Consider the following 23,477-nt stretch of genomic DNA (forward strand, 5'->3'; position numbering starts at 1 on the left):
TTCATTACACCGTAGGTAAGAATGAACCCTTCGAAAATGGCTTTGGCAACAGTACTGGCTGTTTTATCAGGTATTGCTATGGTTACAAGATATTTTGTTAAATCACATATCAAGGTAACAGCGAACTTGTTACCGATATCAGAAGTTGGTAAAGGCCCGATTGTGTCTACTACAACAACATCGAAAGGCTTTATTGGTGTTGCCGTAATAACTAATTTTTCTTTATTTTTGGGCTTAACTTTATTGTATATGCAATCCACGCAGAGCTTCACAAATTTGGATATATCTCTCGTCATATTTTTCCAATGAAACTTTGTTCTCAGTTTCGCGTATAGCTTTTTTGTTCCACAATGACCTGATAATGGGTCAGTGTGGTAAATGGTCATTAACTGTAGTTTTTTGTCGTTATCAGTCACTGTTTCCACCGGGTCAGTTAATATAATTTCTAATGTTTTTAGGATGTCATTTCCTTTGGCTTTTAGCTCGGATATGGAAATATGTTTAAAAACTATGTCATCCTTTGGCCATTCTATTTTCTTAAAGTGCTGACTGTCGGCCGCCTTTTGCAACCTCGAAAGCAAATCATCTAAATTCAGAGTTTCGTTAACAGTAGCAACACTAGTTAAAAAATGCGTTTGGATTTAATATGCGCAAATATAAGAACATTAAAATTTGTTTTATATTTATCATAACATATTTGAGATCTTATTTTCGGTATTTTCTTGGAAAATTCGAATTCGAATTTGTCATATACCATAACTTTCTCTGTTAAAGTGGGACTTTCATTGTTTGTATTTGGTTGGAATTTTTTCGTCATTGACCGAGTTTTCATTGCCAGAATGTGTTTAGATTCTTGTTTTAAATCAGAAAATGAAATGCGCGAAAGTGCATCAGCTGCTACGTTGGTTTTTCCTTTGATATATTCGATTGTGAAATCGTACACCGCGAGTTCTAACCTGATTCTGGCAAGTTTTGATGTTGGATCTTTCATGTTGAAAAGATAGACCAGAGGTCTATGGTCTGACCTAACCGTGAAATGCGTTCCATATATGTATGGTCGAAATTGCTTAATAGCGAAGTAAATCGCTAACAGTTCTAGCTCTCTAATAGGCTTGTTTTGCTCAGACTTGCTAAAGGATTTAGAAGCGAAATGCACTGATAAATCGTTGCCGTCATGGAGCTGGCTTAGTACTGCGCCGTAACCTGTTTTTGATGCATCGACTGTTACAATGAATTTTTTTGTGAAGTCAAGATACTGCAAAATTTTTGGTGAAATCAAGGCCATTTTTAAACATTCAAATGAATGTTTGCATTCATCACTCCAGAAAAATTGCGCATTTTTTCGACTTAGCGCATTTAATGGTGCTGCTAGCAAAGCGAAGTTGGGTATAAACCTGCGATAGTAATTCGCGAAAGCAACAAATCGCCTACAAGTGTAGTGCCGTCTATTATATATTTTGAGTACATTGACTTTGCCGGATTTAAAATTCTTACGGTTTGTATATTTTTTTTTTAGTTGATTTTTACATATTTGTATACCCGTGTTTATTGTTTTTGTTTTCGTACTTCATGTAGTTGTAATTTTTGTTTAGCGATTATTCACTTTTTTTTTAAATTTGTTAAAGTGTTATATTTTATTGTTGTTGCTTTCTATTAGCTGAACTATTTTCCATTTTTTTCTCTGTTGAACTTTTTAATAATTTAATCGTTGTAGTTTTTATATATTTTTTTAACTTTCATGTGTTGTTTGTGTACATTGGTATGTACTGCTTATTGCACATCACTCTGTTCGCTCTTTACATATTAATAAAATATTTGTGCACACGTATATATGCATTTTATTGGTTTTTCTGGACTTTCCGTCTCTTTTTTTGTATATGACACTTAGTGAGTATATATATTCAAATATATTATTTTTTAGTATGTAGCTTCTAATTTTGCAAACACTCGTTCAGTTATTATATGTTCAATTTAATATATTTTTTTTTTATATCTCCAAATTAATTAATGTAATTTCTTTTAAAATTTTTGTTCTATCACTCACTTAGTTAATTGTCTTTTAAACGTTTTTTTTTTGTTTGTGTTCGCACAAACTTGTACAACTGTCACGGTCGCCATGTACAGTCGCCGTGTACAGATACTTACTCTTTACGTATCAAATAAAAATAAATGATGAGTGCACGGCTACAAGGTTCTGCTAAGACTAAGTTTATTAATTTTAATAGACAGTTACAGAGTAGCTGATTAATGTATGATTGGTACAAAGAGAAATTAGCGGTAGAATATAAATATATGATACTTATGTTATAAAGGCGTTAACAGACTATAGCTATAAGTATGTTCATGTTATTCTAATTCATATGCGGTGGCCTACAGGCGCACAAACACATGCATATATCTTATCTGAGATGCTCCCAAAAGTAGGCAATTATCTGTGAAAGTATCACTCACATATACACGCGCTTATGAGAAGCTATAACGTGCATCTGTAGTTATGTTATAGCTGGTAGCAAATTTTAGAAATAGAAACGCCTAGAAATATGTCAACGAGGAAACCAAAAAAGTAAAAAAGCAGCAGCAGTAGAAGTGTTATTGTAAAGGCCATTTTGCATTACTGAATAGTGGAGTTATTTATTCAACAGTTTAGTGATTCGAACGTTAGTAGAAGGTTGCAAATAAGAGGAATTGCACTAAATTCGTTCCAATATGTTACTCGAACTTATAATTTGGTTCTCTTTTCTTTATCACCTAGCATTTACAGTTTTTAATATATTCACTATCATCCAATAGGTCGAATATGTTAAATGAATAAATAGTTGCATCAATTATGTAATTACTTTATTCTGCAGACTTTTAACAATCTCTCTGTGTGTCATTTTACTGTTTCCGGTTTCATAGGCTGATGACATTCAGTTATACATGTCTGGTAGCGCGAGTTGTAAAATTCCGTCCCTAAATTTGCAGCTTATGTTGAAAGGGTTTAAGGTTATGTGATATCAGTTGACACGCCATTAATTTGGTCTTGAATATCCGCAAATCGGCAGTATTTGGCGAGTACTCCGAGTGTATTTCTGCCATAAAAGGCTCTCAGTGAAAACTCATCTGCATTTGCAGATGCCGTTCGGAGTCGGCATAAAAAAGTAGGTTCCGTCCCGCTAATTTGTACGAAAAATTAAAATGAGCACGACACAAATTGGAAGAGAAGCTCGCCCTATAATCTTCTCGGTGGTTATCGCTCCTTAAATTTATTTTTATTTCATCTGCATATTTATTTTTAACGTCCTTTAGAGCTATGAAGTTGTTTTCACATGATTAGGTCAGCTAATTGTTTTTTTTTCCCCTAAAGTATCCCTTTTGTTGTACCAGACGAAAGTATTTCCAAATTTACGACAGTGTTGCTTTTTAACCATTTCCATACGTCAATAAACTAAGAAGTTATGGCACTTTTAATGTTATTTTTAGCTAGTAATCAATGTGAATACGGCTGATCACCGGCTCCTCCACTGATTGCGCTACCAAAAATCCACAAGCCGGACACTCCAATGTGGCCCATCATTAATTTTAAACCGGCACCATGTTACAAACTGTCCAAATATTTAAGAACGATATTGAAAGATACTCTGGAGCTACACTCAGAGAAAAAATACTGTAATATTAACCAAATTAGGGGTTGAGACAACAGATTTCACAGGTAAATCACATCCAAAGCATTTATTGGTTAAAACAACAGATGCTTATCAGTTGCCCACAGCTCAACAGTTTCACTGTTGAATTTTCAAAATTTCTGTTCAGTCAACTTTTATTAATACGTTGGTTCAACAGTTCATCAGGTAATTGTTAAAAGTTTAGACGGTTATTTTGCCGCATTCTTTTTGTGTAAATAAAGGTGTGACTTGTTCATTCAACTACAAAAATGCAGTTGATTTAAGAGAAAATGTGTATTTTGGAAAGTCAAAACTGGTTCTTTTTATAAACAATTTAGTTTCCAATGGATATATTTCACTCATTTATTTTACATAGTTTTAGTTATTAAATATGTATATTTAAAAATAATACTTAACTGTGTTTAAAATAACAAATTACACATTGGGTACCTATGGAACAAAAAACTTGTATTAATTTTAAAATTTCATTTTACATTTTAAATACTTAAATAAAGCATAAATAAATAATAAGTTTTTAACAAATAATATTAAGAGTTTGTTGTCTTTTCCTCGAGGATAATGCTCCAGAATATTTTGAATGTCTACCTACATTATAAAATATAAAATAATAATGCCACAGATCCATGCATACTTATGTATGTATATTATTACCTCAAGCGAACCATGCGAAGTTTGTGATGCACTCAAAAGGTGTAGAGCTGAATGAAACATCCTCGTTCTCCTTAATCCATTGGTTGACTTTAACCAAGATAGAAAAAAAAAACTGAAAATCAGAGTGCATCGACAGTTGAAATAATGACAGAAATGATGACCGACTTGTCATTTGTTAAAATAAAGTTGGAAAAGTGTAAAGAAAAAGGTGTTATTTAAAAGAGTATTCATACCTCCTGTTTTCTCCACAATTTGATTTTTTTACGCAATTTCGCTTTAGTGCCTACTACATCAGCTGACGGAAAAATTTTGTCCAAGTCGATTTGAGTTAAGTATCTTAACTCTTAAATTCCAACGCTCGCGTCTATAAACAAGTATATACATATGTACATTATTAAAACAGGTTCAATAAATAATTTTTTTGCAAATTAAATATGCATTTTCACTTGATCCCGTTTAGTTTGCATATGACAATATATAGTTGCGCAAGAGGCATTAAATTATGCGTTTTGGCTCCGGTATCACTAATCCTAAGGCAGAAAGAAAAAAAATTGTTTTGACTAGAGATATTTGCAAAAAACTGTTGCAAGTTTTCATGTGGTTGTTGTACCTATAATTCATCTATTTGTTGTACTCGCAGGCACAGTCACTGCAGGCTTTTCGTCTGCCTGCACTTCTTCGCTTTCACATATAAATATATTAAAACCACTATCGGATACTTCCATATTATTATTAAAAAGTTATAAATTATCCGCAATCCGAAAACACTTGATAAATTTTCACAAATCACTTGATTTTTTCATAAAAATCATGGCTTGCTTAGCATAAGTTCAAATTAACGGAAACGCGGTTGGTTCAACATGATTCATTTTGCAAATTCTGTTAGTTGTTACCAGATAAAGGGAAATACCAGATGTACGATTTATTTAACAGCGGCAATTGGTAATTTTATGGAGAGATTTGTGTATCTAACAGTGGTAATTGAAAAATCAACTGCGATTTCTGTTAGTAATCAACAGATTTATTTATTGAATTACCAGTCACCAGTCACCCAACAGCTTAAATTAACAATTTTCGGTTTTAGTCCACAGGGAGACAGTTAATACAACAGTGTCAGTTGTTATGCCAAACATTATTTCTGGCAATAATTTATTGTAATAAGCTGAACAGGTTTATTTGTTATAGAAACAGTTTCTCATAGTTCCTTTACCCCATAAATCCGTTATATTAACAAACAAGTAAGGAAGGCTAAGTTCGGGTGTAACCGAACATTACATACTCAGTTGAGAGCTATGGAGACAAAATAAGGAAAATCACCATGTAGGAAAATGAACCTAGGGTAACCCTGGAATGTGGTTGTATGACATTTGTATCAAATGGAAGGTATTAAAGAGTATTTTAAGAGAGAGTAGGCCATAGTTCTATGGATGGACGCCATTTAGGGATATCGCCATAAAGGTGGACCAGGGCTGACTCTAGAATTTGTTTGTACGATATGGGTATCAAATGAAAGGTGTTACTGAGCATTTTAAGAGGGAGTGGGCCTTAGGTCTCTCGGTGGACCCCTTTTCGAGATATCGCCATTAAGGTGGACCAGGGGTGACTCTAGAATGTGTTTGTACGATATGGGTATCAAATGAAAGGTGGTAATGAGTATTTTAAAAGGGAATGGGCTTTAGTTCTATAGGTGAACGCCTTTACGAAATGTCGCCATTAGGGTGGGCCAGGGGTGACTCTAGAATATGTTTGTATGATATGGGTATCAAATGAAAGATGGTAATGAGTATTTTAAAAGGGAGTAATCCTTAGTTCTATAGGTGGACGCCTTTTCGAGATATCGTCATAAAGGTGGACCAAGGGTGACTCTAGAATGTTTGTACGATATGGGTATCAAACGAAAAGTGTTACTGAGCATTTTAAGAGGGAGTGGGCATTAGGTCTATAGGTGGACGCCTTTTCGAAATGTCGCCATTAGGGTGGGCCAGGGGTGACTCTAGAATATGTTTGTATGATATGGGTATCAAATGAAAGATGGTAATGAGTATTTTAAATGGGAGTAATCCTTAGTTCTGTAGGTGGACGCCTTTTCGAGATATCGCCATAAAGGTGGACCAAGGGTGACTCTAGAATGTTTGTACGATATGGGTATCAAACGAAAGGTGTTACTGATCATTTTAAGAGGGAGTGGGCATGAGGTCTATAGGTGGACGCCTTTTCGAGATATCGTCATTAGGGTGGGCCAGGGTTGACTCTAGAATGTGTTTGTACGATATGGGTATCAAACGAAAGGTGTTACTGAACATTTTAAGAGGGAGTGGGCATTAGGTCTATAGGTGGACGCCTTTTCGAGATATCGCCATTAGGGTAGGCCAGGGGTGACTCTAGAATGTTTGTACGATATGGGTATCAAATGAAAGGTGTTACTGAGCATTTTAAGAGGGAGTGGGCATTAGGTCTATAGGTGGACGCCTTTTCGAGATATCGCCATTAGGGTGGGCCAGGTGTGACTCTAGAATGTGTTTGTACGATATGGGTATCAAATGAAAGGTGGTAATGAGTATTTTAAAAGGGAGTAATCCTTAGTTCTATAGGTGGACGCCTTTTCGAGATATCGCCATAAAGGTGGACCAAGGGTGACTCTAGAATGTTTGTACGATATGGGTATCACACGAAAGGTGTTACTGAGCATTTTAAGAGGGAGTGGGCATTAGGTCTATAGGTGGACGCCTTTTCGAGATATCGCCATTAGGGTGGGCCAGGGGTGACTCTAGAATGTTTGTACGATATGGGTATCAAACGAAAGGTGTTACTGAGCATTTTAAGAGGGAGTGGGCATTAGGTCTATAGGTGGACGCCTTTTCGAGATATCGCCATTAGGGTGGGCCAGGGGTAACTCTAGAATGTTTGTACGATATGGGTATCAAACGAAAGGTGTTACTGAGCATTTTAAGAGGGAGTGGACATTAGGTCTATAGGTGGACGCCTTTTCGAGATATCGTCATTAGGGTGGGCCAGGGTTGACTCTAGAATGTGTTTGTACGATATGGGTATCAAACGAAAGGTGTTACTGAGCATTTTAAGAGGGAGTGGGCATTAGGTCTATAGGTGGACGCCTTTTTGAGATATCGCCATTAGGGTGGGACAGGGGTGACTCTAGAATGTGTTTGTACGATATGGATATCAAATTAATGAGGGTTTTAAAAGCGAGTGGCCCTTAGATGTATATGTGAAGGCGTTCTCGCGATATCGACCAAAATGTGGACCAGGTGATCCAGAAAATCATCTGTCGGGTACTGCTAATTTATTTATATATGAAATACCACTAACAGTATTCCTGCCAAGATTCCAAGGGCTGTTGATTTCGCCTTGTAGAACTTTTTCATTTTCTTATACTTAATATGGTAGGTGTCACACCCATTTTACAAAGTTTTTTCCAAAGTTATAGTTTGCGTCAATAAACCAATCCAGTTACCATGTTTCATCCCTTTTTTCGTATTTGGTATAGAATTATGGCATTTTTTTCATTTTTCTTAATTTTCGATATCGATAAAGTGGGCGTGGTCTCTGCTCAACTGAGTATATTAACTTTGATTGAATAACGGTTGGTTGTACAGGTATAAAGGAATCGAGATAGATATAGACTTCCATATATCAAAATCATCAGTATCGAAAAAAAATTTGATTGAGCCATGTCCGTCCGTCCGTCTGTCCGTTAACACGATAACTTGAGTAAATTTTGAGGTATCTTGATGAAATTTGGTATGTAGATTCCTGGGCACTCATCTCAGATCGCTATTTAAAATGAACGATATCGGACTATAACCACGCCCACTTTTTCGATATAGAAAATTTCGAAAAACCGAAAAAATGCGATAATTCATTTCCAAAGGCGGTTAAAGCGATGAAACTTGGTCGATGGGTTGACGTTATGACGCAGAATAGAAAATTAGTAAGATTTTGGACAATGGGCGTGGCACCGCCCACTTTTACAAGAAGGTAATTTAAAAGTTTTGCAAGCTGTAATTTGGCAGTCGTTGAAGATATCATGATGAAATTTGGCAGGAACGTTACTACTATTACTATATATGTGTTAAATAAAAATTAGCAAAATTGGATGAAGAACACGCCCACTTTAAAAAAAAAAATTTTTTTTAATTCAAATTTTAACAAAAAATGTTATATCTTTACTGTATATAAGTAAATTAAGTCAAAATTCAACTCCAGTAATGACATGATGCAACAAAATACAAAAATAAAAGAAAATTTCAAAATGGGCGTGGCTCCGCCCATTTCAATTTAGTTTGTCTAGAATACTTTTAGTGCCATAAGTCGAACAAACATTTACAAATCCTTCTGAAATTTTGTAGGGGTATAGATTCTATGACGGTAACTGTTCTCTGTGAAAATGGGCGAAATCGGTGGAAGCCACGCCCAGTTTTTATACACAGTCCACCGTCTGTCCTTCCGCTCGGCCGTTAACACAATAACTTGAGCAAAAACCGATATATCTTTACTAAACTTAGCCCACGTACTTATCTGAACTCACTTTATCTTGGTATAAAAAATGGCCGAAATCCGACCATAACCACGCCCACTTTATCGATATCGAAAATTAAGAAAAATGAAAAAAAAATGCCATAATTCTATACCAAATACGAAGAAAGGGATGAAACATGGTAACTGGATTGGTTTATTGACGCAAACTATAACTTTGGAAAAAACTTTGTAAAATGGGTGTGACACCTACCATATTAAGTATAAGAAAATGAAAAAGTTCTACAAGGCGAAATCAACAGCCCTTGGAATCTTGGCAGGAATACTGTTAGTGGTATTTCATATATAAATAAATTAGCAGTACCCGACAGATGATTTTCTGGATCACCTGGTCCACATTTTGGTCGATATCGCGAGAACGCCTTCACATATACATCTAAGGGCCACTCGCTTTTAAAACCCTCATTAATTTGATATCCATATCGTACAAACACATTCTAGAGTCACCCCTGTCCCACCCTAATGGCGATATCTCAAAAAGGCGTCCACCTATAGACCTAATGCCCACTCCCTCTTAAAATGCTCAGTAACACCTTTCGTTTGATAGCCATATCGTACAAACATTCTAGAGTCACCCCTGGCCCACCCTAATGGCGATATCTCGAAAAGGCGTCCACCTATAGACCTAATGTCCACTCCCTCTTAAAATGCTCAGTAACACCTTTCGTTTGATACCCATATCGTACAAACATTCTAGAGTTACCCCTGGCCCACCCTAATGGCGATATCTCGAAAAGGCGTCCACCTATAGACCTAATGCCCACTCCCTCTTAAAATGCTCAGTAACACCTTTCGTTTGATACCCATATCGTACAAACATTCTAGAGTCACCCCTGGCCCACCCTAATGGCGATATCTCGAAAAGGCGTCCACCTATAGACCTAATGCCCACTCCCTCTTAAAATGCTCAGTAACACCTTTCGTGTGATACCCATATCGTACAAACATTCTAGAGTCACCCTTGGTCCACCTTTATGGCGATATCTCGAAAAGGCGTCCACCTATAGAACTAAGGATTACTCCCTTTTAAAATACTCATTACCACCTTTCATTTGATACCCATATCGTACAAACACATTCTAGAGTCACACCTGGCCCACCCTAATGGCGATATCTCGAAAAGGCGTCCACCTATAGACCTAATGCCCACTCCCTCTTAAAATGCTCAGTAACACCTTTCATTTGATACCCATATCGTACAAACATTCTAGAGTCACCCCTGGCCTACCCTAATGGCGATATCTCGAAAAGGCGTCCACCTATAGACCTAATGCCCACTCCCTCTTAAAATGCTCAGTAACACCTTTCGTTTGATACCCATATCGTACAAACACATTCTAGAGTCAACCCTGGCCCACCCTAATGACGATATCTCGAAAAGGCGTCCACCTATAGACCTCATGCCCACTCCCTCTTAAAATGATCAGTAACACCTTTCGTTTGATACCCATATCGTACAAACATTCTAGAGTCACCCTTGGTCCACCTTTATGGCGATATCTCGAAAAGGCGTCCACCTACAGAACTAAGGATTACTCCCTTTTAAAATACTCATTACCATCTTTCATTTGATACCCATATCATACAAACATATTCTAGAGTCACCCCTGGCCCACCCTAATTCCGACATTTCGAAAAGGCGTCCACCTATAGACCTAATGCCCACTCCCTCTTAAAATGCTCAGTAACACTTTTCGTTTGATACCCATATCGTACAAACATTCTAGAGTCACCCTTGGTCCACCTTTATGACGATATCTCGAAAAGGTGTCCACCTATAGAACTAAGGATTACTCCCTTTTAAAATACTCATTACCATCTTTCATTTGATACCCATATCATACAAACATATTCTAGAGTCACCCCTGGCCCACCCTAATGGCGACATTTCGAAAAGGCGTTCACCTATAGAACTAAAGCCCATTCCCTTTTAAAATACTCATTACCACCTTTCATTTGATACCCATATCGTACAAACACATTCTAGAGTCACCCCTGGTCCACCTTAATGGCGATATCTCGAAAAGGGGTCCACCGAGAGACCTAAGGCCCACTCCCTCTTAAAATGCTCAGTAACACCTTTCATTTGATACCCATATCGTACAAACAAATTCTAGAGTCAGCCCTGGTCCACCTTTATGGCGATATCCCTAAATGGCGTCCATCCATAGAACTATGGCCTACTCTCTCTTAAAATACTCTTTAATACCTTCCATTTGATACACATGTCATACAACCACATTCCAGGGTTACCCTAGGTTCATTTTCCTACATGGTGATTTTCCTTATTTTGTCTCCATAGCTCTCAACTGAGTATGTAATGTTCGGTTACACCCGAACTTAGCCTTCCTTACTTGTTTGTTAATATAACGGATTTATGGGGTAAAGGAACTATGAGAAACTGTTTCTATAACAAATAAACCTGTTCAGCTTATTACAATAAATTATTGCCAGAAATAATGTTTGGCATAACAACTGACACTGTTGTATTAACTGTCTCCCTGTGGACTTGAACCCGAAAATTGTTAATTTAAGCTGTTGGGTGACTGGTGACTGGTAATTCAATAAATAAATCTATTGATTACTAGCAGAAATCGCAGTTGATTTTTCAATTACCACTGTTAGATACACAAATCCCTCCATAAAATTACCAATTGCCACTGTTAAATAAATCGTACATCTGGTATTTCCCTTTATCTGGTAACAACTAACAGAATTTGCAAAATGAATCATGTTGAACCAACCGCGTTTCCGTTAGTTTGAACTTATGCTAAGCAAGCCATGATTTTTATGAAAAAATCAAGTGATTTGTGAAAATTTATCAAGTGTTTTCGGATTGCGGATAATTTATAACTTTTTAATAATAATATGGAAGTATCCGATAGTGGTTTTAATATATTTATATGTGAAAGCGAAGAAGTGCAGGCAGACGAAAAGCCTGCAGTGACTGTGCCTGCGAGTACAACAAATAGATGAATTATAGGTACAACAACCACATGAAAACTTGCAACAGTTTTTTGCAAATATCTCTAGTCAAAACAATTTTTTTTCTTTCTGCCTTAGGATTATTGATACCGGGGCCAAAACGCATAATTTAATGCCTCTTGCGCAACTATATATTGTCATATGCAAACGAAACTGGATCAAGTGAAAATGCATATTTAATTTGCAAAAAAATTATTTATTGAACCTGTTTTAATAATGTACATATGTATATACTTGTTTATAGACGCGAGCGTTGGAACTTAAGAGTTAAGATACTTAACTCAAATCGACTTGGACAAAATTTTTCCGTCAGCTGATGTAGTAGGCACTAAAGCGAAATTGCGTAAAAAAATCAAATTGTGGAGAAAACAGGAGGTATGAATACTCTTTTAAATAACACCTTTTTCTTTACAGTTTTCCAACTTTATTTTAACAAATGACAAGTCGGTCATCATTTCTGTCATTATTTCAACTGTCGATGCACTCTGATTTTCAGTTTTTTTTTTCTATCTTGGTTAAAGTCAACCAATGGATTAAGGAGAACGAGGATGTTTCATTCAGCTCTACACCTTTTGAGTGCATCACAAACTTCGCATGGTTCGCTTGAGGTAATAATATACATATATAAGTATGCATGGATCTGTGGCATTATTATATTATATTTTATAATGTAGGTAGACATTCAAAATATTCTGGAGCATTATCCTCGAGGAAAAGACAACAAACTCTTAATATTATTTGTTAAAAACTTATTATTTATTTATGCTTTATTTAAGTATTTAAAATGTAAAATGAAATTTTAAAATTAATACAAGTTTTTTGTTCCATAGGTACCCAATGTGTAATTTGTTATTTTAAACACAGTTAAGTATTATTTTTAAATATACATATTTAATAACTAAAACTATGTAAAATAAATGAGTGAAATATATCCATTGGAAACTAAATTGTTTATAAAAAGAACCAGTTTTGACTTTCCAAAATACACATTTTCTCTTAAATCAACTGCATTTTTGTAGTTGAATGAACAAGTCACACCTTTATTTACACAAAAAGAATGCGGCAAAATAACCGTCTAAACTTTTAACAATTACCTGATGAACTGTTGAACCAACGTATTAATAAAAGTTGACTGAACAGAAATTTTGAAAATTCAACAGTGAAACTGTTGAGCTGTGGGCAACTGATAAGCATCTGTTGTTTTAACCAATAAATGCTTTGGATGTGATTTACCTGTGAAATCTGTTGTCTCAACCCCTAATTTGGTTAATATTACAGTATTTTTTCTCTGAGTGTAGCTCCAGAGTATCTTTCAATATCGTTCTTAAATATTTGGACAGTTTGTAACATGGTGCCGGTTTAAAATTAATGATGGGCCACATTGGAGTGTCCGGCTTGTGGATTTTTGGTAGCGCAATCAGTGGAGGAGCCGGTGATCAGCCGTATTCACATTGATTACTAGCTAAAAATAACATTAAAAGTGCCATAACTTCTTAGTTTATTGACGTATGGAAATGGTTAAAAAGCAACACTGTCGTAAGTTTGGAAATTCTTTCGTCTGGTACAAAAGGGATACTTTAGGGGAAAAAAAAACAATTAGCTGACCTAATCATGTGAAAACAACTTCATAGCTCTAAAGGACGTTAAAAATAAATATGCAGATGAAATAAAAATAAATTTAAGGAGCGATAACCACCGAAAAGATTATAGGGCGAGCTTCTCTTCCAATTTGTGTCGTGCTCATTTTAATTTTTCGTACAAATTAGCGGGACGGAACCTACTTTTTTATGCCGACTCCGAACGGCATCTGCAAATGCAGATGAGTTTTCACTGAGAGCCTTTTATGGCAGAAATACACTCGGAGTACTCGCCAAATACTGCCGATTTGCGGATATTCAAGACTAAATTAATGGCGTGTCAACTGATATCACATAACCTTAAACCCTTTCAACATAAGCTGCAAATTTAGGGACGGAATTTTACAACTCGCGCTACCAGACATGTATAACTGAATGTCATCAGCCTATGAAACCGGAAACAGTAAAATGACACACAGAGAGATTGTTAAAAGTCTGCAGAATAAAGTAATTACATAATTGATGCAACTATTTATTCATTTAACATATTCGACCTATTGGATGATAGTGAATATATTAAAAACTGCAAATGCTAGGTGATAAAGAAAAGAGAACCAAATTATAAGTTCGAGTAACATATTGGAACGAATTTAGTGCAATTCCTCTTATTTGCAACCTTCTACTAACGTTCGAATCACTAAACTGTTGAATAAATAACTCCACTATTCAGTAATGCAAAATGGCCTTTACAATAACACTTCTACTGCTGCTGCTTTTTTACTTTTTTGGTTTCCTCGTTGACATATTTCTAGGCGTTTCTATTTCTAAAATTTGCTACCAGCTATAACATAACTACAGATGCACGTTATAGCTTCTCATAAGCGCGTGTATATGTGAGTGATACTTTCACAGATAATTGCCTACTTTTGGGAGCATCTCAGATAAGATATATGCATGTGTTTGTGCGCCTGTAGGCCACCGCATATGAATTAGAATAACATGAACATACTTATAGCTATAGTCTGTTAACGCCTTTATAACATAAGTATCATATATTTATATTCTACCGCTAATTTCTCTTTGTACCAATCATACATTAATCAGCTACTCTGTAACTGTCTATTAAAATTAATAAACTTAGTCTTAGCAGAACCTTGTAGCCGTGCACTCATCATTTATTTTTATTTGATACGTAAAGAGTAAGTATCTGTACACGGCGACTGTACATGGCGACCGTGACAGTTGTACAAGTTTGTGCGAACACAAACAAAAAAAAAACGTTTAAAAGATAATTAACTAAGTGAGTGATAGAACAAAAATTTTAAAAGAAATTACATTAATTAATTTGGAGATATAAAAAAAAAATATATTAAATTGAACATATAATAACTGAACGAGTGTTTGCAAAATTAGAAGCTACATACTAAAAAATAATATATTTGAATATATATACTCACTAAGTGTCATATACAAAAAAAATACAAAAAAAAGAGACGGAAAGTCCAGAAAAACCAATAAAATGCATATATACGTATGCACAAATATTTTATTAATATGTAAAGAGCGAACAGAGTGATGTGCAATAAGCAGTACATACCAATGTACACAAACATCACATGAAAGTTAAAAAAATATATAAAAACTACAACGATTAAATTACTAAAAAGTTCAACAGAGAAAAAAATGGAAAGTAGTTCAGCTAATAGAAAGCAACAACAATAAAATATAACACTTTAACAAATTTAAAAAAAAAGTGAATAATCGCTAAACAAAAATTACAACTACATGAAGTACGAAAACAAAAACAATAAACACGGGTATACAAATATGTAAAAATCAACTAAAAAAAAAATATACAAACCGTAAGAATTTTAAATCCGGCAAAGTCAATGTACTCAAAATATATAATAGACGGCACTACACTTGTAGGCGATTTGTTGCTTTCGCGAATTACTATCGCAGGTTTATACCCAACTTCGCTTTGCTAGCAGCACCATTAAATGCGCTAAGTCGAAAAAATGCGCAATTTTTCTGGAGTGATGAATGCAAACATTCATTTGAATGTTTAAAAATGGCCTTGATTTCACCAAAAATTTTGCAGTATCCTGACTTCACAAAAAAATTCATTGTAACAGTCGATGCATCAAAAACAGGTTACGGCGCAGTACTAAGCCAGCTCCATGACGGCAACGATTTATCAGTGCATTTCGCTTCTAAATCCTTTAGCAAGTCTGAGCAAAACAAGCCTATTAGAGAGCTAGAACTGTTAGCGATTTACCTCGCTATTAAGCAATTTCGACCATACATATATGGAACGCATTTCACGGTTAGGTCAGACCATAGACCTCGGGTCTATCTTTTCAACATGAAAGATCCAACATCAAAACTTGCCAGAATCAGGTTAGAACTCGCGGTGTACGATTTCACAATCGAATATATCAAAGGAAAAACCAACGTAGCAGCTGATGCACTTTCGCGCATTTCATTTTCTGATTTAAAACAAGAATCTAAACACATTCTGGCAATGAAAACTCGGTCAATGACGAAAAAATTCCAACCAAATACAAACAATGAAAGTCACACTTTAACAGAGAAAGTTATGGTATATGACAAATTCGAATTCGAATTTTCCAAGAAAATACCGAAAATAAGATCTCAAATATGTTATGATAAATATAAAACAAATTTTAATGTTCTTATATTTGCGCATATTAAATCCAAACGCATTTTTTAACTAGTGTTGCTACTGTTAACGAAACTCTGAATTTAGATGATTTGCTTTCGAGGTTGCAAAAGGCGGCCGACAGTCAGCACTTTAAGAAAATAGAATGGCCAAAGGATGACATAGTTTTTAAACATATTTCCATATCCGAGCTAAAAGCCAAAGGAAATGACATCCTAAAAACATTAGAAATTATATTAACTGACCCGGTGGAAACAGTGATTGATAACGACAAAAAACTACAGTTAATGACCATTTACCACACTGACCCATTATCAGGTCATTGTGGAACAAAAAAGCTATACGCGAAACTGAGAACAAAGTTTCATTGGAAAAATATGACGAGAGATATATCCAAATTTGTGAAGCTCTGCGTGGATTGCATACACAATAAAGTTAAGCCCAAAAATAAAGAAAAATTAGTTATTACGGCAACACCAATAAAGCCTTTCGATGTTGTTGTAGTAGACACAATCGGGCCTTTACCAACTTCTGATATCGGTAACAAGTTCGCTGTTACCTTGATATGTGATTTAACAAAATATCTTGTAACCATAGCAATACCTGATAAAACAGCCAGTACTGTTGCCAAAGCCATTTTCGAAGGGTTCATTCTTACCTACGGTGTAATGAATGCCATTAGAACGGATTTAGGCACGGAATATAAAAACGAAATCTTTAACGAATTATGTAATATTTTAAAAGTAACCCATGACTTTTCTACGGCTTACCACCATGAAACAGTGGGTACAATAGAACGTAACCATCGCGTTTTTAATGAATATCTTTGCGCATACTTGAATGAAACATCTTCTGACTGGGATACCTATTTAAAATATTTCACATTTCATCATAACGTAACCGTTAACTCAGCTTTCGATAATAAGATAACGCCATTTGAGTTAGTTTTCGGCAAAAACGCTATATTACCGCAAGAGGTACAAACTGTTACAATCGACCCTATTTACAATATTGATAACTATGCTAAAGAAATGAAGTATAGGATGCAAAAATCGCATAATCTTGCAAAAATTTTGATAAGTAAACACAAAGCTCGAAACAAGTTGCTATATGATAAAGGCGCTCGACCGTTAAATTTGAAAATAAATGACTTGGTACTAGTCGAAAGACAGCCTAACCAAAAACATAACAGCATCTATGAAGGCCCATTTCAGGTTCAAAAGGTCGACGGTGTTAATGTCACATTCTTTGATGAAACACAAAAAAAAATCTAGAACGATACACAAAAATAGATTAAGGAAAATTAATTTAAAAAAATAATTTATAAAATGGAAATGTACCATTTTAGCCTTAAAATATATATTCACGCGTATATGTATCTATGAATTTTTAGATTAGTGCTGAACAAATTCTTAAACTTATACATTTATGAAAAAAAATTTTGAATTACGTACCTACATTTTACATTTTCAGTATGCGGGTATCCCACTCTTTATGGAACTTGTCCACTACTTTCCTTCAGTGCCCCTCCAATGTTCTATTGAATCGTTCCACCATACCATCGGACTGAGGGTGCAATGCAGCTGTCCATGTTTTTCGAATACCCAATGATTTACACATTTCCTTGAACACAGCTGATTCGAAATTCCTGCATTGGTCAGAATGTAACTCTATTGGTACACCATACCTTGCAACCCAATTGTTTATAAACACTTCTGCTACTGTTTCCGCTTCTTGATTTGGGATTGGGTATACCTCTGGCCATTTGTTGAAATAATCCATAAACACCAGTACATATTTGTTTCCGCAGTTGGTAGTAGGAAATGGACTCTCTGCTGACATCTCCTCTCTGTTCGGTCTTTCGTTTCGTTCGAGCCCTTGCATAACATGTGACGGATCTATATCTTCTAGCTGACGCTTCCTTAGTTGTTCCTTGTCCCATTCATCCGTACACGTTATAGTCATTAGCCGAACATCTATAATGTCTTCTTTAGTCTTGGCCTTTGAACAGTGCTTGCATTCCAAACTACATGGCCTTCGTGACATTGCATCGGCATTTCCATGGGTACAACCTTTTCGATGATCAATGGAAAAGTCATAGCTTTGCAGTGGCACGGTCCACCATGCCAATTGTCCTTCCGGATTCCGGAACTGCAGAAGCCATTTCAACGCCGCGTGATCTGTCCTGACGCGGAATCGCTGGCCGTAGAGGTATTTGTGAAAATGTTTAATGCACCCTACCAATGCCAAAAGCTCTCTCCGTGTAACGCAATAGTTCCCATCTGGTTTTCCAATTGAACGGCTGTAATATGCAACTAACTTCTCCTGTCCATCGACCAGTTTGTATCTAGAATAAATGTTGCTCTTGGAATCGGATATGCCAACATTGGGGCAGTGCACAAACGCTCCTTCAATGATTGGAAAGTCACTTCTTGCTTCTTCTTCCATTCAAAAGCTTTATTTTTCCTTGTAAGCTCATGGAGGAAATGGGCTACGCTGGGAAAAGTTTGGTACAAATCGGCGGTAATATGTGCACAGCCCAAGGAAACTTCTTAATTGATGCAAGTTCTGTGGTCTTGGTCAATCCTTTACTGCCTCTATCTTTTCATTCACTGTACAGATGCCTATTGTCGTTAACTTGTGCCCCAAATAATTTACTTTCTTTTTAAACACTTTTTGGGACTTAGTTTCAGACCACTTCTCCAAGTTCTTAAGATGTTCATCAAAGTTCTTGCCCAATACGATGATGTCGTCCAGGTACACCAAGAATGTTTTCCAATGTAGTCCTTTCAGTAGCTGGTCCATGAGTCTCTTAAAAGTAGCTGGTGCATTAGAAAGTCCAAAAGGCATCACTGTAAATTGCCAAAGACCATCACCGAGACGGAAGGTCGTTTTCTCTTTATCTTCCTCCTTCATCTCAACTTGCCAGTAGCCGCTTTTCAAGTCCAGTGTGGAAAACCGTTTCATACCAGATAGCGAGTCCAGAGTATTGCCAATTCTGAGCAATGAGTAGCTATCCTTTTCCGTGACGCCGTTCAACTTGCGTTAGTCCACGCAGAACCTCATTTTCCCATCCTTCTTCTTCACAAGTACCACCGGTGAGCTCCATGGACTAAGTGATGGTTCGATGACGCTGCTGTCGCTCCTTTCTTGTACGATTTGACTCACAACTTCCCGCTTCGCCAGTGGGTACACTACGAGAAGCTTGACGTATCGGCCTCGCGTCTCCAGTGTAAATTTGATGTTTCACAACGTTGGTGCGGCCTGGTTTGGAGCCATCTTGGTCAAATATGTTGGCATACTTTAGGAGCAGTTATTCTGACTTACTCTGATAGGCTTCCTCTAATCCTCCGTCCGTGCCGTGATGTCATTTGAAAGATCAGTATTACTAAATGAAACGTGTTCCCGGAGCTGTTCACAGTTAATAACTACTTCAGCCTCTTGGCATCTTCCCAAAATAGCTCCTTTGGTCAGTGTGAGTGGTGACTTGAACTCATTGAGTACTCTTACCGCAATACGTCCATCTTGTTTTGTCATAGCCAGGGTTTTTCCAACAAGTACGTTCGGTGCTGATTTGTTTGCTGCTTCGACAACCCACAATTTGTTTATCCCACAATCTCCATCAACCTTTGCCCAGATGACTGCTTCTGATTTTGGTGGTATTTGCTGAGTCTCTTCCACTAGCACTCGTTTACTGCTGTAGCCTCTCTCGTAGCCGAAATTAAGTGGTACATTCATGTTCTTACATCGCATCGTCTTGCTTTGCATGTCGATCTTGATGCCCTGGTCGATTAAGAACTCCACTCCAATTATGATTTCATCAACAATCTCTGCCACTATAAAATTTTGTACTAACGTGACGTTCCCAGTTGCGACTTCACATGCTACTTCTCCTAGAACCATGGTATCTCCTCCAGTGGCTGTACGCAATCTTGCTCCATGCAATGGTCCTATCTTCTTGTTGACTAAATCTGATCGAATGATGGAATGAGATGCACCCTTATCTACAGTCAGTAAACGTTCCTTTCCATCCACATGTCCTCCGACAGTAAGATTGCTCGACCTTCTTCCAATCTGCGAGATAGAGATTATGGGGCATTCAACTGCGGGAGCCAGCTGTCGCCCCTTGCGGCTTACTCGCTTTAGTTTAACGATTGAGTGGTCTTAGAGATTTGCTCATCTGTTTCTGCTCTGCCTTTACGACCACCCACATTGTTGGAACTGTTAGGGTTGGTGTTGCAGTAACGCGCAATATGCCCTGGCTTTCCACAGTTAAAGCATTTGACTGCATCATTATTCTTCTGCTGCGTACCCTTCAATGCTTCCAAATTGTGTCTACCCAGTCTAGCCTTTCACCTTCCACATGATGGGCTTAGAATGCGGGCTTACTCAAAAGTGAGGCAGTTTCCTGAGTTAGTGCATGAGATACTGTTTCAGCAAATGTTTGCTTTAGGCTTGCGTATGTAGCTCTCTTAGTTTCGACATCCCGTATGCCATTTATAAAACTCCGAATCTTTAGCCTTTCAGTGTACTTCACAGGTGCGTCCGCATTTGCCAATTAGCCAACCTTTCAACATCCGAAGCAAACTCTTGCAAAGTCTCATTAGCTTTTTGGTAACGATTTTGCAATTCTTTCAATGCAGCAACTTTATCGTCCACATTCCAGTTGTTCACTGATGCGGTCTTCTCAAATTGTAGCTTAAAAACCTGGAAAGGAACAGAACCGTCAAAGGATGGTATTTTTACCTTTGGATTACTCGATGAAACTGCTGGGCGATTTAGCTGCAACTCCTGTATACGACCTCTCAATGTTTCAATCTCGGCATCGATTTTGTCCTCGAGCTGTGAAATTTTGGTATCTTGTGCTTCCAGCTTTGATGTCACCCTTGCTTCCTGTGGTTCTAACTGCGAACACATTTGTGCCACCTGCAATGATAAGCACTCCTCTTGTGCTTCCATCTTAGATGTAATCTGTGTCGACATTTCTGAAATACGCGTTTCGTGTGCTTCAATCTTCGGTGTTATTTCTGACGAAATTTCTGCAATACGTGTCTCCTGTGATTCCATCTTGAATGCCATATATGTCTTCTGTTCTTCCAGTTGAGTTTCCATCTTGGATGTTACTGTCGACGTTTGTGCAGATATTACAGCCAAAATCGTGTTCAAGTCTGTGTTCGCCATTATCTGCGGTGTTTCATTTTTGTCATCGAATTTTGTTGTGTCGTCGACATCAAGATGAAAGACATACTCTTCCACGTTAATTCCTTCTAATTCCATTGCCTCTCGTAGTCGTGCCTGAAGTTCAAGTTTATTGCCGGTTGTAGTCAATCCACGGCTCTCCAACTCCTTCTTCAGTTGTTGGATCTTCGGAATTTATTCAACAATTCCCCTTCTCACACCAATTGTAACGAATTTAGTGCAATTCCTCTTATTTGCAACCTTCTACTAACGTTCGAATCACTAAAGTGTTGAATAAATAACTCCACTATTCAATAATGCAAAATGGCCTTTATTAAAGTACTTCACAATAACACTTCTACTGCTCGACAGATAGCGTGCTTAAATCAAACTGATTCGTCGTGCCTCAGCTGCTGTTGCTTTTGTACTTTTTGGTTTCCTCGTTGAAATATTTCTAGGCGTTTCTATTTCTAGAATTTGCTACCAGGTATAAAATTACCAGCTATAATATAACTACAGATGCTCGTTATAGCTTCTCATATGCTCGTGTATATGTGAGTGTTACTTCCACAGATAGTTGCCTACTTTTGGGAGCATCCCAGATAAGATATATGCATGTGTTTGTGCGTATCTCTCTGCTGCTAATGGACATATGTATAGACATAATGATTTATTTGTTGGTGTGCATACAAGTCACTGCTTAGTATTGGCTTAGAGATGATAGTATCGCTTAGCGTTGCTAATATTCATCACAATATGTTATCCATAGTAAGTCTTTATATGTGTTTTTAATTTCAATACTGCCAATCCATTTTCTTGGTAGTACTTGCGTTCTTTTCAACACCTTCAAAGCAGAAGGCGAATGAAATGGGTAAGTGTCGATCTTCATGCACTCGCACATCTGTAGTTCAGTTTCCGTTTTCAGAGCTTCAGTTTTTTTACTAGATATATATGCGCATTCATTCAACAATTTTGTCAGAAACAAGAGAGCATAGTATAATTTGTATCAATGTACTATAATGCGCACTTTATACATAAGTTGTCTGTATAATTTTTATCTCTACATCTCATAGTGACGTAAATACTAGAGATAGGGTACGCTTACCAGAGATCTGCTTTCAGTACTAATAAAATTAGTGCACTTAGTCATGAGCCAAAAAATTGTGCCTAAATATGTACTTAGTCAAGTACAGACAAATACTATGAGTGATTAGCACATAAAATAGAAAATACATGCGAGTGCCCCGTAACACAAAAGTCTCATACATATATGACATTGTTGAGTATAAACCATGGTACAATAACCAGGTAAACGCATCAGAGTTGCATTTTACATGTTTTTTCATTCGAAGGTGGTCATGTCAAACTTTGTTTATGTTTACATTTTTTGTTTATATACGTTTGATCTGAAAATTTCTTACTACGCAGTGGTCTTTAAATGTTTTCCAACTTTTTGCAAGAAAAGAAAAAAGAATTTACTTGTGTTTTGTGTATATTTAAATATGGGAAATTGTTGTTTGTGCAATATTAGACGGGAGAAAGCGGGTGTGAAGATTTTCACAGTCCCGCAAGATCCAAGGAAGAGAAAAAATTGGAAAAAAGCTTGTGGCGTTAAGCTTCCGCAAAATGGCTTCATTTGCTCGCTTCATTTTCAAGCCTCTGACCTTATTGTGGGAGCGCAGCGAGTAAATTTGATGCCCAACTCCACTCCGTCGCTATATTTACCGGCTTTTATGTAAGTATTCACTTTCCCGATTGGTGCAAGATAAAAAATGAAATATAATTTTATTTATGAGTTTGTTAAAAACGAAAGTTGTCTCGTCGTCCCCAACCGTAATTCCTACGGTGATCTACCAAAATTTCGGACAATACTTTCGCCGCTACTAAGTGAACCTTTCATCTCTAACATGAAAGAAAAGTAAGATAATATATGCAAGTTATTTGATAAAGTCCCTTCTACATGTTTGGTTTTTTTTGTTTAAGTGACACCTTTGGAGTGAAAAGCCAATACTTGGCACGGAAAAACTGCATCACACAAACGGATATACATGATTGTATGATTTAATAATCGGGGATTGCCCGTATTGCTTTTTTTTAAATGTATGAAAAAATTTATTTGAAGCAATTTTTTAATTTTATAATTTATTGAATAATTTGGGAAAAATTTAAACAACGTGACATCAG

The 23,477-nt window shown here is 36.6% G+C and overlaps 1 protein-coding gene and 1 long non-coding RNA gene across 5 annotated transcripts in view; one reads left to right on the forward strand and one right to left on the reverse strand.

The window, feature by feature from the left end:
* Window positions 1-23,477, reverse strand: part of Phk-3 (Pherokine 3) — a 136,797-nt gene that overhangs the window by 21,515 nt on the left and 91,805 nt on the right. The gene's annotated exons all lie outside the window — the stretch shown is intronic.
* Window positions 12,100-12,729, forward strand: LOC137246577 (uncharacterized). 2 transcript variants are annotated; one of them, XR_010951570.1, is made up of 3 exons: window positions 12,100-12,230; window positions 12,377-12,463; window positions 12,530-12,729. It is a non-coding gene; the product is annotated as an uncharacterized lncRNA (long non-coding RNA). The 2 variants fall into 2 exon arrangements; XR_010951571.1 differs by having other exon boundaries at window positions 12,100-12,198; window positions 12,270-12,463.

This window comes from Eurosta solidaginis, chromosome 3 (assembly GCF_040869045.1).
Source record: "Eurosta solidaginis isolate ZX-2024a chromosome 3, ASM4086904v1, whole genome shotgun sequence".
NCBI lineage: Eukaryota > Metazoa > Arthropoda > Insecta > Diptera > Tephritidae > Eurosta > Eurosta solidaginis.